The following is a 13120-nucleotide window of genomic DNA, read 5'->3' as shown; positions in this document are numbered from 1 at the left end:
TGTAGAATACTGACACCAGTAAACAGTCATCATAACTCATCAACAACCAGAAACACCTGTAACTTCAAACATCATAGCTCATATGGTATACGCTACTTAGATATATCTAACCTGCATATGTACGTGCTTCTATCATAGTCAACCAGCGTATACATCTATAAATATTCATTCATGAGTTGCAGCTATTTCAAACATAAGTTATACCCAGATCAAAACATTACATGCGGTAGTATACAGATCTAGAATAAACATGATCAAACCATATAGAGATGATTCACTCCAAGCCATTAGATCCCGATCTATCCTTAGATCTTGTTCTCCATCAACCGTTGAGATTCCTCCTTAGCTTAGATCAAGCAATGCATCATGAACCCATAACTTTCATACTGGATCTCATACTTCATCAGATATTCAAGACTTTCTCAATGCATTTGCCTAATGATCTTCTTCTCCTTTTATAGTCTTAGGCCTTACTCAATACCATGGTCCAAAACCATTGAGAACCAATACTAGGGACCCAATACCTGGGTTCAACACTTTGGACGCAATACCAAGGACCAAAACCATAGGTCTAAATACCACGGACCCAAAAATAAGCTTTCCCACATGTACGCGCTTTTCTGTGCATGAAAGTGTGTGCATACGCATACATGACTTTTGATCAGCAATCTCGCGTGTATACACGCCTTTGTATATAGTGAACCTGCGTGTATACCCTACTTGGTATATAGTGAACCTGTGTATAACCTGCATATGTACGCGACATGGTATATAGTGAACCTGCGTATATACTCTTCTTTCTTCATTCTTTGTAATCTAATCATCAACTCTTTGCTACTGACCTGCTGCACTATGATCTGTCATCTGTGTGAGTTGCCATCAAGGAAAACACTTGTATCATAATGCCAACAATCTCCCCATTTGGACTTGATGGAGAAGCTAACTTTTCATACGGAGAACTGTCATCTGATTCCTTTGAGTTGTCCTGCATCCCATGTATTCTGTCACATCTGATATCTCTTCTGTAGATTCATCTAGTTATATATAAGTGAGTTGTTCTTCTACAAGGGGTTGCCATCAAGTACAACACATGCATCATAATGCCAACAGAAGGTTCTTCTGTTCCTCCAGAGGGAGTATCATGCCTTCTCCCTTCTCTTTCTGTGCTTGTGGCTCCAACTGTCTCTTCTGTGAATTCTTGCTCAAAGAAAGGATTTAACCTTTGCCTTTTGATATAATTCTATGAAATTGTTCTGCCTGAAGGAGTGGCCTGCTCCCTATCTTTTTTTGGGCTCTTCTCCTCATTTAAAGGAGTCTGAACAGTAGGGGGAGCACTCATGATATGCTCTGGCAGTATTGTTTGAGTCAGTTCTTCTGATAAGTCTGGTTGATCTTACTCTTCTTGAACCTAGGGTCCTTCTTCTGCTTGTTGTTCACTATGTGCCTGTGATTCCCTTTGGGCTTAGGATTCTTCTGGTACATGTATGAAAGAATCTTCATTAAGTCTCCTCTCTAGATCAATTAATGCATTTTCAATAGCAATATTAGTGCTATCTCTGTCTACTAGAGTATTCTCCACCCATTCCAACTTATTTTCATATTTTTCTACCTCAGGGATTTTGTGGTGGATATAGGGAGACAACTTGTTTTTCTGTCTTCTATTGCAAATGAAATCAAAGGGTTCATATCTCCATATGAAGCTTTGTTTCAGTTTGAGCCTCTGAAGGATCTCTTCTGATTCTATTCCAACTTCTCGACTATTGCACACAAAGGGGCCTAGTTGATCTTTGATTCTGAGTTGAGCCTTCTTCTTGGCTTTTACAAAATGTACCTCATCTGAATTGATTATCTGCCTAAACTCCAGAGCAAATAACCTCATTGGGAAGTATTTGGGTAACTTGTATGGTGCTACCTCACAGCCATAGATCCTAATTTTAGTGTGATTTTGGTACAAATACCAATCTCCCACTTTGTGTTGTTTTGTAAGGTGTAGGATCCTCCTGATATCTGAATTGATCCTTGGAGGAGGACTTCCTAACAACATGGTCACTACAGGATGAAAAAAAGGTCTATGAAGTCTGTGTATGGATATGGTGACATCTGTGGATCAAAGGAGTCCAAAATGCTACTGACCTAGGGTTGCCTCTGGTATCAAGTTTTTGAAGAGTAAATGGGAATTTATCAACTTGATAATATAACAAAAGGTGGTATAGAACTGAGGAATACTTGAATACTCTTTCATTGTTCATTCTCAAGAATTGATCATGCATTTTATCTATCATGAATTTTTCATAATCATATATAATAGGAGGGGGTTGTCTTGTGGTAAAAATGGACATGAAGGCTATAGTGATTTCATCAACATACTCACTTGTAGTACAGCCTAAGACACTAGATATCGTTGACACAATGTCCTGCCAAGTTTAGAAAATATGGTAGCTACATATGGAGGGGGTTCTGTTGGGACATGCTTTCCGTCCCTATTGAAGGTCTGAAGCATTTTAGCAAGTCTGGAAGAAGTAATCTTGGAGAATTTATCTAGCAGATCTCCAATGTAAATTGGGGTCAGATTTTGTCCTGGTGGTAACTACAGCAATCCATTGACGGATTGAGAAGTGATGGTGAAAAGTACATCATGGTCAGGGGACATCACTACTCTTTGGCTGGGACTGTAGTTTTTATGGCAATAGTGAACAATTTCAGGAAAGATATGCACTGAAAGGAATTGCTACTTGGGCAAATTAGACTCCCAAAGACCTATTTTGTCTGCATGGTTTAAGTATTGGTCTCTGTTCTGGCAGTCTAATTTCAATGGGGATTCATGGACAGAGGTGTCCTTGATTTTAAAGTCTTTTTCCACCAAAGGAAGATGGTCTAAATCCATATGGGGAGCGGTAATTGGTCAAAAATCAATTGCAATTGGAGCGGCCATTCTTAGTTCTTTTGTATTTAAGAATGGGGCAAATGGTTTTTAGTCAAATTGTGGTAATTTGGTTCAATTACAGAGCAGTTGTGGGTTTGCAAAAGTTCTTTTACTTAATTACTTAATAACTTCAAGAAATTGAGTAACAGTTTTAGGAATGAGACAGGGCTTCTTGGTGTATTTGGATAAATACCTGGAATTTAGGCTCTGACAGGTCAGCGGGCGATTATGCACGGTTGCAGGTGGTTTATTTGAGCTGGAGGGTAGACTGGAAGTTCAATGGTGACTGTAATTTGGCGGTTGGACGTGGGTTGGCAATTGGACGTCGTCTGTCGCTTACATGGAGGTCTAAGCGTCTTTTTCACGATAAAAGAAAAAATAATGAGCTTTTTTAGTTTTATTTTCAAAGTGAACTGTTTGGCAGGCACATGGGGAAAAAGGGTACGTTTGGCTTTTAGCGGGAGATGGGATGTTTTGTCATTTAGCGGGAGGCGATAAGCGGGTTTGATCCCACCGCCTTTGGGGCTAGAGTGGTTTCGGGGGAAAGCCGCTCGATGCCACTTATCGGGTGCCACGTAGCATCGGGGCCCAAAAGAAACCTATCCATATCGGGCAGATAAAGGTCATTCTTCGGAGGGTGCCTGATATGATCATCCAATGTTAGATTAACGAGAAGTCAATCGCATGATGGTTGGGGTGGGGAGTTGTACAAAGGGAAATGGAGGGGCCCGGCCAATGATTAAGCGTGGAGCGTTTTATTAAAAAATGGATTAAAACGGGGTTTAGGGTGTCAGGGATAATTTCATTGGTCGAGTGTTTTGGCTATTAATTAATCACTCATCGATTAATTAACCCATAAGTTGTGTTATTTTATTAATAAAATTTATTTTTCAATCTTTTTAGAGGCGGGGTATTAATATAAGGGATTTGTTATATAACTATACGGGAAGGGTTATTTCTTTAGGGATTTAATATATATAAAGTTAGAAATTAATAATGAAAATTAAGGCGCTAAGTGTAATGTTGTTCATTCCTTTGTTTTGTCACAAACACATTATACTTAGGCTTAAAGTGTTTTTTTTTTTTGTTTTTTTGAGGAAAGGGGTCTTTTCATGGGGGATGATCACTTTTCCGAAGATAATAAGGTTTTATCTTTAGAGAAAATGGTTTTATTAGGGGAAAGTGATTTTTCCTTAGGAAAAATGGTATTTTTCTTAGGAAAAGCAGTTTGTTTGGGACTATGAGTGAATTGAAGGGGGTGAATGTTCATGAGGGGACTTTTAGTACTTATGACCTATAAGTCATTAGGCCAAGGGTCCGATCCCTCCAGAAGTCGGAGAAATGCTCTGAGCCCCTTTGACTTAAGATTTTGGGTACTTAAGACTTTTTATTGGAAATTAGTTAAGTGAAAGGTGTAATGAGTGAGGGAAGTGAATCAAATTGACTTTGTGAACTTGATACATGCCCAATTTTCATCCATACTTAGAACTTTGATGATAAAGGTGATCAATGTGCTTTTATCTAACAATCATCACAATTCTGCAACCTTTCTTCTACTTACCCACCTACTTATCCCACCATTTTTTCTTTTCTTTATTAGGGTGCACTTAAGCTGGCAAACCCTTATCAAAACATTTTCTTTTATTTTACAATAGTAATCTATCTAAGTCTAAGCTTATTACATCCAAGGGCTCATATTAAACATTTGAGCTCCTTTTATTCACTCTACCTAATCTAATTATTTGCCAAGATTACACTGTTTGGTCAGATTTTATTCTCTATCTATAAGCATAAAATTGAAAGCATGAAATAGTCAAGTTTAAACATTTTTACTATCATGGATTGTGGCACAGGTAACAAGTTGCACACAATCATTTATTCTGCATTAAAAGTAACTAGGAGTGGCATCTTGACTTGCACACTTTCATGGTCTTTTCTTTTCTTGGGGTTCATTTTTCATCTTTTTTTACCTTTTTATTCTTTTTGTCCTTTGATTTTTCTTTTATCACATACCCTCTTCACATTTTTTAATTTTTTGAATATGGAAAACATTTGCAAAAAAGCAAATGTATGTACATATTACAGGTTCAATCTTAGCCATTCAAAAATTATGACTCCTATTGGTATAGGAACCTAACACATTCCAAGGTATTTGAGACTCCCAAAGGCCTCCCACCTATTCATGATCATGATCATGCTATCAATTTGATTCCAGGAAGTGTTCCTCCAAACATGAGGCCTTACAGATATCCCTATGTCCAAAAGAGTGAAATTGAACGTATGGTTGCAGAAATGCTAGAGGCTGGTATAATTCAACCTAGTCAAAGTTATTTCTCTGCTCTAGTAGTATTGGTTCACAAGAAGGATGGATCATGGTGCATGTGTCCAGATTATAGGGAGCTCAAAAAGCTCACTATTAAAGATAAATTTCCCATTCCTGTCATTGATGAATTATTGGATGAATTGCATGGATCAATTTACTTCACCAAGTTGGATCTTCATTCAAGATATCATCAAATCAGAATGAAGATTGAAGACATTCCAGAAACAACATTTAGAACTCATGAGGGTCATTATGAATTTTTGGTCATGCCTTTTGACCTTACTAATGCACCTTCTACATTTCAAGGTTTGATGAATTCCATTTTCAAACCCTTCCTTAGAAAATTTGTGTTAGTATTTTTTGATGATATACTAATCTACAACAAGTCTTGGAAGGATCATGTCCAACATGTTGACATGGTGCTAAAACTATTGGAGGAGAAACACTTATATGCAAAAATGTCCAAATGTTTCTTTGGAGTACAAGAGGTGGAATATCTGGGTCATATTGTATCTCATGAAGGTATTAAGGTATACCTTAGCAAAATTAAAACCATTAAGGAATGGAAAATCCCCACATCCATAAAGCATCTACGAGGATTTCTCGGGTTTACAGGGTATTATCGCAAGTTTGTTAGAATTATGGGAGAATAGTAGTACCTCTAACAACATTATTGAAGAAATATGCATTCTCATGGACTCCAAAAGCAACAAAGGCCTTTGAACATCTTAAAGAGGCAATGTGCCAAGCACCAGTCTTAGCTACACCGGACTTCACAAAATCCTCTATTGTGGAATGTGATGCCTCAAGAAATGGAATTGGTGTTGTTTTAATGCAAGGACAAAGACCCATTTCTTTCGAAAGTCGTCCAATGAAAGGAAAGTATTTACACAAAGCTATTTATGAGAAGGAAATGCTGGCAATACTACATGCACTTAAGAAATGGTGACCCTACCTAATGGGAAGACACTTCAAGGTAAAAACAGATCATGATAGTCTTAAATACTTTTTGGAACAAAGATTATCTTCAGAAGAGCAGCAAAAATGGGTCACAAAGATGTTGGGCTATGACTTTGAAATCATCTACAAAAAATGGAATCAAAATATTGTGGCAGATGGACTCTCAAGAAAGGATGAGCATGTGGAATCATTTCTTTGTGCCATTTCTATTATCCAACTAGATTCGATAAAAAAATCAAGGGATGAATGGAAAAATGACAAGGAAGTGCGGGCACTCATTCAAAAGATATAACAAAATCCTAGTACATCTAATACATCTAGTTGGAAAAATGATTCATTATGGTACAGGGATCGGTTATACCTATGTAAGAATTCCAAACTCAAACAAAATATTCTTAGGGAATTGCACACCTCTCCCTTAGGAGGGCACTTGGGATTTCTAAAAACCTACCACAGGGTTAAGAAGGACTTTTTTTGCGATGGCCTTAAATCAAGATATTCAAAATTTTGTGGCAGAATGTTTGGTTTGCCAACAAAATAAAGTTGAAGCAATTAAGACCCCAGCACTATTACAACCCTTATCCATTTCAAGCCAACGTTGGTAGGAGGTTTCAATGGATTTTATCACGGGTTTACCCAAGTCCAAAGGAAACAGTGTTATCATGGTGGTAGTTGACAAACTTACCAAGTATGCACACTTTTGTGCATTATCTCATCCATTTAAAGCCAATACAATTTCTACTGCATTTATGGAAACAATTCAAAAGCTACATGGAAACCCAAAGATTATTATAAGTGACAAAGATCCCATTTTCAGTGGAAATTTTTGGACAGAATTATTTTCTTGTCTTGGGACTTAGTTAGCTCATAGCTCATCTTATCATCCTCAATCTGATGGGAAAACTAAGATAGTAAACAAATCTTTTGAAGGATATCTTCAGTGCTTTGTATCTGATAAACAGACACAATGGGTCAAATGGTTTCCTCTGGCTAAATGGTGGTATAACACTTCCTTCGATACTACAACAAAAATGACCCCATTTATGGCACTTTGTGGATATCATCCATCATCCATCACATCATATTTAAGAGAAAATTCTAAGGTTCAAGCAGTGGAAGATCACATTGAGCATCAGCAACAAGTTCTCCAACTCTTAAAGGATAACCTTACCTTGGCACAGAATAGAATGAAACAGTAGGCAGATCAACATCGCAATGAAAGAAGTTTTGATGTAGGTGATTGGGTATTCCTACGGCTACAACCATATAAACAAATGTCCCTCAAGCAAGCTAAGAAGGATAATAAATTATCACCAAAGTATTATGGTTCGTACAATGTGTTGCAAAAGATAGGTACTATGGCATACAAATTGGAACTTCCTGCAGCTTCCCGAGTGCACCCAGTTTTCCATGTTTCATGCTTAAATAAGGTTATAGGTGACAAGGTTCCAGTTCAAACAATATTTCCAGAACTTAATGAGGAAGGAAAAATCATATTGGAACCTGAAGCAATCAAAGAAACAAGAACTTGACAGCTACGAAATCGATCAATTTCAGAGTATCTCATCAGGTGGAAGAACTTACCCGTTGAAGATTCCACATGGGAGGATGGGAATTTTATATAGAAGCACCCAGAACTACTCAAGCGGTGAGGACAACACTTTTTTGAAGCAGAGGGGCATGTTAGGTCCCTATAATACTAGTGATTCCCCCATTACTATTGCCATTATATCCCTTATTGTTATTGTGGTGCCCTATTGTCCCCATATTTTTATTATTGTGCCCCATAGAATCCCACAATTGCTATTTTTGTGCCTTTATATTATTATTGTTAGGTCGGCTTGGTTATATTGTGTCCCCTTAGACTCCTATATATAGAAAGGAGGTTTTGTCATTTGAATCATCCAAGAATTGTTCATTTGTGTAATGTAAATGAGGTTGTCCCCTCGAATAGGCTAAATTCTAAGGCGTTGATATATCTTTTTATCTTTTTGTGAGTGAGTTTCCTAACAAACTACTAGCTGCAAAGGAAATCCTTGTGTAAAAGTTGATGTCCTTAAGAGGTTGAAAGTCTACTCCTTGCAATTATGAAACCAAACTAGATGCCAAGAGATCCATAGGAAATGGACGCAAACATAAAGAAGTTGTTTCAGAAATATTAAAGAGGTTGGGATTAATGCTCAAAACTTACACAGATCGAGACCCTTCTTGTCGCAAATGGAAGAGGAAATTACTCCATGTGCAGAGAGGGACGAAATTATTTCCATGCAGTTGACTGATTTCTTTCTCTCTTACTTGGGCTTGCCCTCACCTATGCTCTAATATCATTGACACTTCACTATCCATGACTTTTGGAACCTTCTAACCTAGTTTTATATTAATACCCATTAATATTTTATTTTTCCTAAGTTTAGACTTAAGAACTTCATTAAAAATATTAATTATTTTAATATCTTCTAAAGCGGGTAGAATCTTCCCAAACTATTTCTGGGTCTTGGAGATCTCATGTGATTTAGCCTCTCCACCACTTTTCATGGTTATATCACATCCAACGCTACCCCAAATCAACACTCCATCATAGCGAGGACTTTTCTCTAGTAATACTCCTCACTGAGAATTACACTGATTATCCAGCACTGATACCTATGTTGATGTTAGGCCTCCCCTCCAAAATCCCTCTACACAGATACATCTTGGACTTCTGCCCATGGCCCTTCGACTCCCACTGCTGCATCGGTACGGCAACTCCCTCTATATCCATGTTTCTATTGGTCCATCCTCCAAACATTGCAACCCCCTCTCACCATGCTGCATCGTGCTACTGCTAACTGCTAATGCTCTACAACTCAGTTACTAAGAAGTAAGTAATTAATCCCCCAAACTTTTGACATCCCTGTCAGGCTAGAAATACTCCCGATGTTGAAGCTCTCTCTGTTGCTAACAAGTGCTCCCTCTACTAACCTCTACATTGCTACAACAACTCCCTGCATCTCGCACCGTTGCACAACTCTCTATGCCATCCTGCACTGGTGCAACACTCTCATGCCTCTCGCATTGTTGTAGCTTGCTAGCCTCATGCTTCCTGGGGACTCTTGCACTATAGCACTCTCTTCTGCTTCATCCACATTTGTCTCTACCCACATCCGCCAATCCTGCTACTATCTCTTTGGAGCTCCTGTAGCAAGGTATAATCCAAGAGGTTGGGTACCTCAATGATCCTGCCCCTCATCGCCTGTAGTCCTCCTGACTACATCTCGATGTCTCGCCACCTCTTCTCTAGAGGTACATGAGCGCTCCCTATAGTCCCTAGCATGCCCTGGAACACTATGGCATGAGCACTAATGCATTAACTATGCTAAAAGGTCCATGAATATATCTTTTACAAAGCAATATTTTTAGATTTATGCTTTTCGAAAAAAAGGGTCTAACATTTTACCCTGGCTAAGTAAGGATTCTTTAAATAACCTTCTAGCTTGGTTCCTTTTTGTTCCATCTAAGCTTGGAAAAGTGTCATGAATTTACATTGAACAATGTAAGAATCTAGTCTTCTCTAGACACAATCAAGCCAATCTTTGAAATTTCTATGTTGAAGGTGTTGGATTTAGGTAAGTGATGCAAAATTCACACCTATAGTTCTATTGTTAACCTATTAGACCAGTGCATATTATAGGAAAACTTGGAAGGGTTGGACATGATTGTTCCAACCATACTCTTATTGTCCTACAATACATATATTCATAACACATACCTACAATACTATTGTTCACCTATTTGGCTAGCGAATATTATAGGAAAACTGTTAAATGTTGGACTTCATTGCCTCAAGTTCACACACCAGTGCTAAAGATGCAACTTATTGTGTGCATCCTTAGATATGTTTGAGATTGCAAGCTAATTGTTTAAATAAATGCATGTATAAAACTTCTATATTAGCAATAACCATCAATATTTTTTTCTAGCATTTTGGGTTGAATTCACAATAGTATGCTAAAAAGTGTCATTTCAATGTCTGGACTCCATAAGGCAATGGTACCATAAATTATGTTATTTCAAAGATTTGACTTCCATATTTTCACAAGATACAATGTCCTCGATAAATACTTATATGTATAGATACTTATGTTTAGGATTATATATGTGTTGGAGCTGTTCCTTTATGTTTTACTATAATCCTGATGCTGACAAGATTCAACTAACTTTTTTCATCAATTGTTCATAGAATATGCAAAAGATTTCATTGTCAAAATGTGGCAAAAATTACATTTCTCATGATTTATTTTTTTATTGTGCATGACAAGATAATCATGTTGTAGGAATGAGGTATCCTACAGTCTGTTGTAATTTGTGGATATTGTTTTTCCTCCCATTTTTTAACAAGGATGTGGATTTCATTTTCATGTTGATGGTTTTTGCATGTATCTTATCTAGCCCCAAATGCTGGTAATGGAGTGGATCTTGAGAAGTAGTCGTGGAAACAAACTATCATAGGTTAATGTTGAAATACCACTTCCACCTGGTATCAAAAAAAGTTTAATGGTAAGTGACATAAAGAAGATTTATTTAACGGCACGGTTGAAAGAGAAACCTCGTGTCTTAGTTCTAAGTCATTTATTTACATTTCTTAGTTGTAAGTCATCTGTTTTTTAGCATTATCAGATCAATTATTTCACTAATACAATATGCATGGCTTGTATTTCTCACTTGATGTTAGTTACTTGACATGGTTGATATAACATTCAATTCTAGGCCACTTTTATTTTAAGTCAGAGATTTTATTGATTAAAAGGATGTTCATATTTTGATTGGTTTACTTGGAGCTAAATTTAAAACTGTTTTGTAAATTCCACGTGGATGTTATTTTTTTAGGGTGAGCTCTTTGCACCAGTAAGGTTAGATGAGTCCTAGAACATAGGTATACAACAATAAAATCTTTGGCCTTTGTTGTGTATCTATTATTCTTTATATCATTGATGGATAGTTATTGATGATGTAAAACAGAGGATGGGAAGGTCCTGCCAATTCTCTTGACAAAACAAAATAAGATGGAGTGCTAGAATTTTGTTTTAAAGGGTGAGCTAGAAATCAGTACTTAAAAGGTAGAACTTGAGAATGGAAAGCTATATGATCTAGATCTAGAGACACAACAAACTGTGGAAAAAAAATGATGGTATTGATGAGTCTTCCAAGAAAATAAGCTCTAATTGTCAGACCACTACCCAAATTTCAGTTATCTACAACAGAAATAGTGGCTCTAGCTTTATTTGTATGAATAGTGACTTTGGCCATTTTCCTATTCGTTTCCTATGAATGATTTTGATTTTCAAACTCCAACTAGTTTGTTGTTAAATTAATTAAAGCTTTGATGACAAACTTATAGTTTTCAAAGCTCTTTTCTAAATCTATTTTCTTGAGAAAATTTGTCTTTTTACTTTAGGTACTATAGATTGCTACTGTGTGACATATGCTATGATATAATTGCCTAGATAAATAAACAGAATCATTGTACAACAGTCTTTTTTAAATCTAAATAAATAGTATTTACAAATACAAAGTTTATTAATTAAGAACATCTTTTAGACTTCTTTGCTAAGTTATGATTATATTTCGGTAGGGGATTTTGTGTACGCTGATATTGTGTTGTCTCTTTGGTTTCTGTCAAGTAACAATGGTTAATAAGGAATGTGTTCTTGAGTAGTAGGCACACATCTTATTCTACTATCGACAAGAAACTCCATGGTTTTTAGGCATGGCAACAAAAATGCAGATGTCAGTAGGATATCCAAAGTCCGTGTTTGATGAATTTAATACTAGTGATAATTTTGATTCCTTGTCAGATAAAGAATGTCACGAGTCAAATTCAAATAAATAGAAGCAGCTCAAGAATGAAGGTGAATCTATTGCTTTCTGTCCAAGTCAATTTCTTTTATTTGTTGGTTGTTGTCATGTTTTGAGTGCGGACTTGTGAAATTCCAAATTGCATGTTGGTTTATGTAAAGGGGAAATATATATATATATATATATATATATATATATATATATATATATATATATCGTTCATGGTTTCTAGAGATTTGTGTTACATTTGCACAAAAGTTTAGATAGCATTCAGATATCTAAACACCAAACAACAACAACATTGAGATTTTTCTTTCACTCAACCTATGACATATTGCATCTATCTTCATCAACGTTCTTCTTCCATATGCTATCCACTTATGACAATTCCTTTGCAATATTTGGTGCATTTTCTAGTTATAGGTCATTTATAGATTATAAATGTCTTTAGAGTTCCACTTCTAACTGAGTATTCAACTGAACATATCGATTCTCTTATACATAATTATTTTTCCCTCCACCCACTTTTCATAACTTCCATAATCATTAGGTAGGGACCTGCAACTTCGATGTTGCCTTACTTTTTTAGTAAAATATTGTCGAGACTTTAATTTATTGAAAGTTGTAGAATTTACAATTTATGAAGTTCCAAGGTATAATTTTTAAAAGTCTAATTCTTTAAAGGGTGCTAGCTCAATGAAAGAGAACCTTCTTTACAAGCAGGAGGTTGGTGATTCGATTCCATCATGCCCTGACATTAATATGGAATAGTGACGATTAATTTTTGGTGATAGAGGCTCTTTTGACCATCACTAATGAGCTTTGGTGACATTTTTCAACCCTCACCAAAATATGAAATGGTGATCGTCAACGAACGCCACCATATATACGCATCAATAGTGACGAACCTCAAAAGTTCGTAACCATAAATCATTGTTGTTGATATGAAATGGTGATGGTCGATGTCCGTCATTATAGTCATTATTCGTGACAGACCTTGAATGTCACCACAACACCTATACTTCTGGCAATGTAGCTTTTGGTGACAGTCAACGAACGTCACCATAAATATGCACAAA

This window comes from Pinus tabuliformis, chromosome 9 (genome assembly GCF_031772625.1).
Source record: "Pinus tabuliformis cultivar Carrire ecotype Pingquan chromosome 9, CPIR1, whole genome shotgun sequence".
Taxonomy (NCBI): domain Eukaryota; kingdom Viridiplantae; phylum Streptophyta; class Pinopsida; order Pinales; family Pinaceae; genus Pinus; species Pinus tabuliformis.
This window is presented reverse-complemented; position numbering follows the sequence as displayed.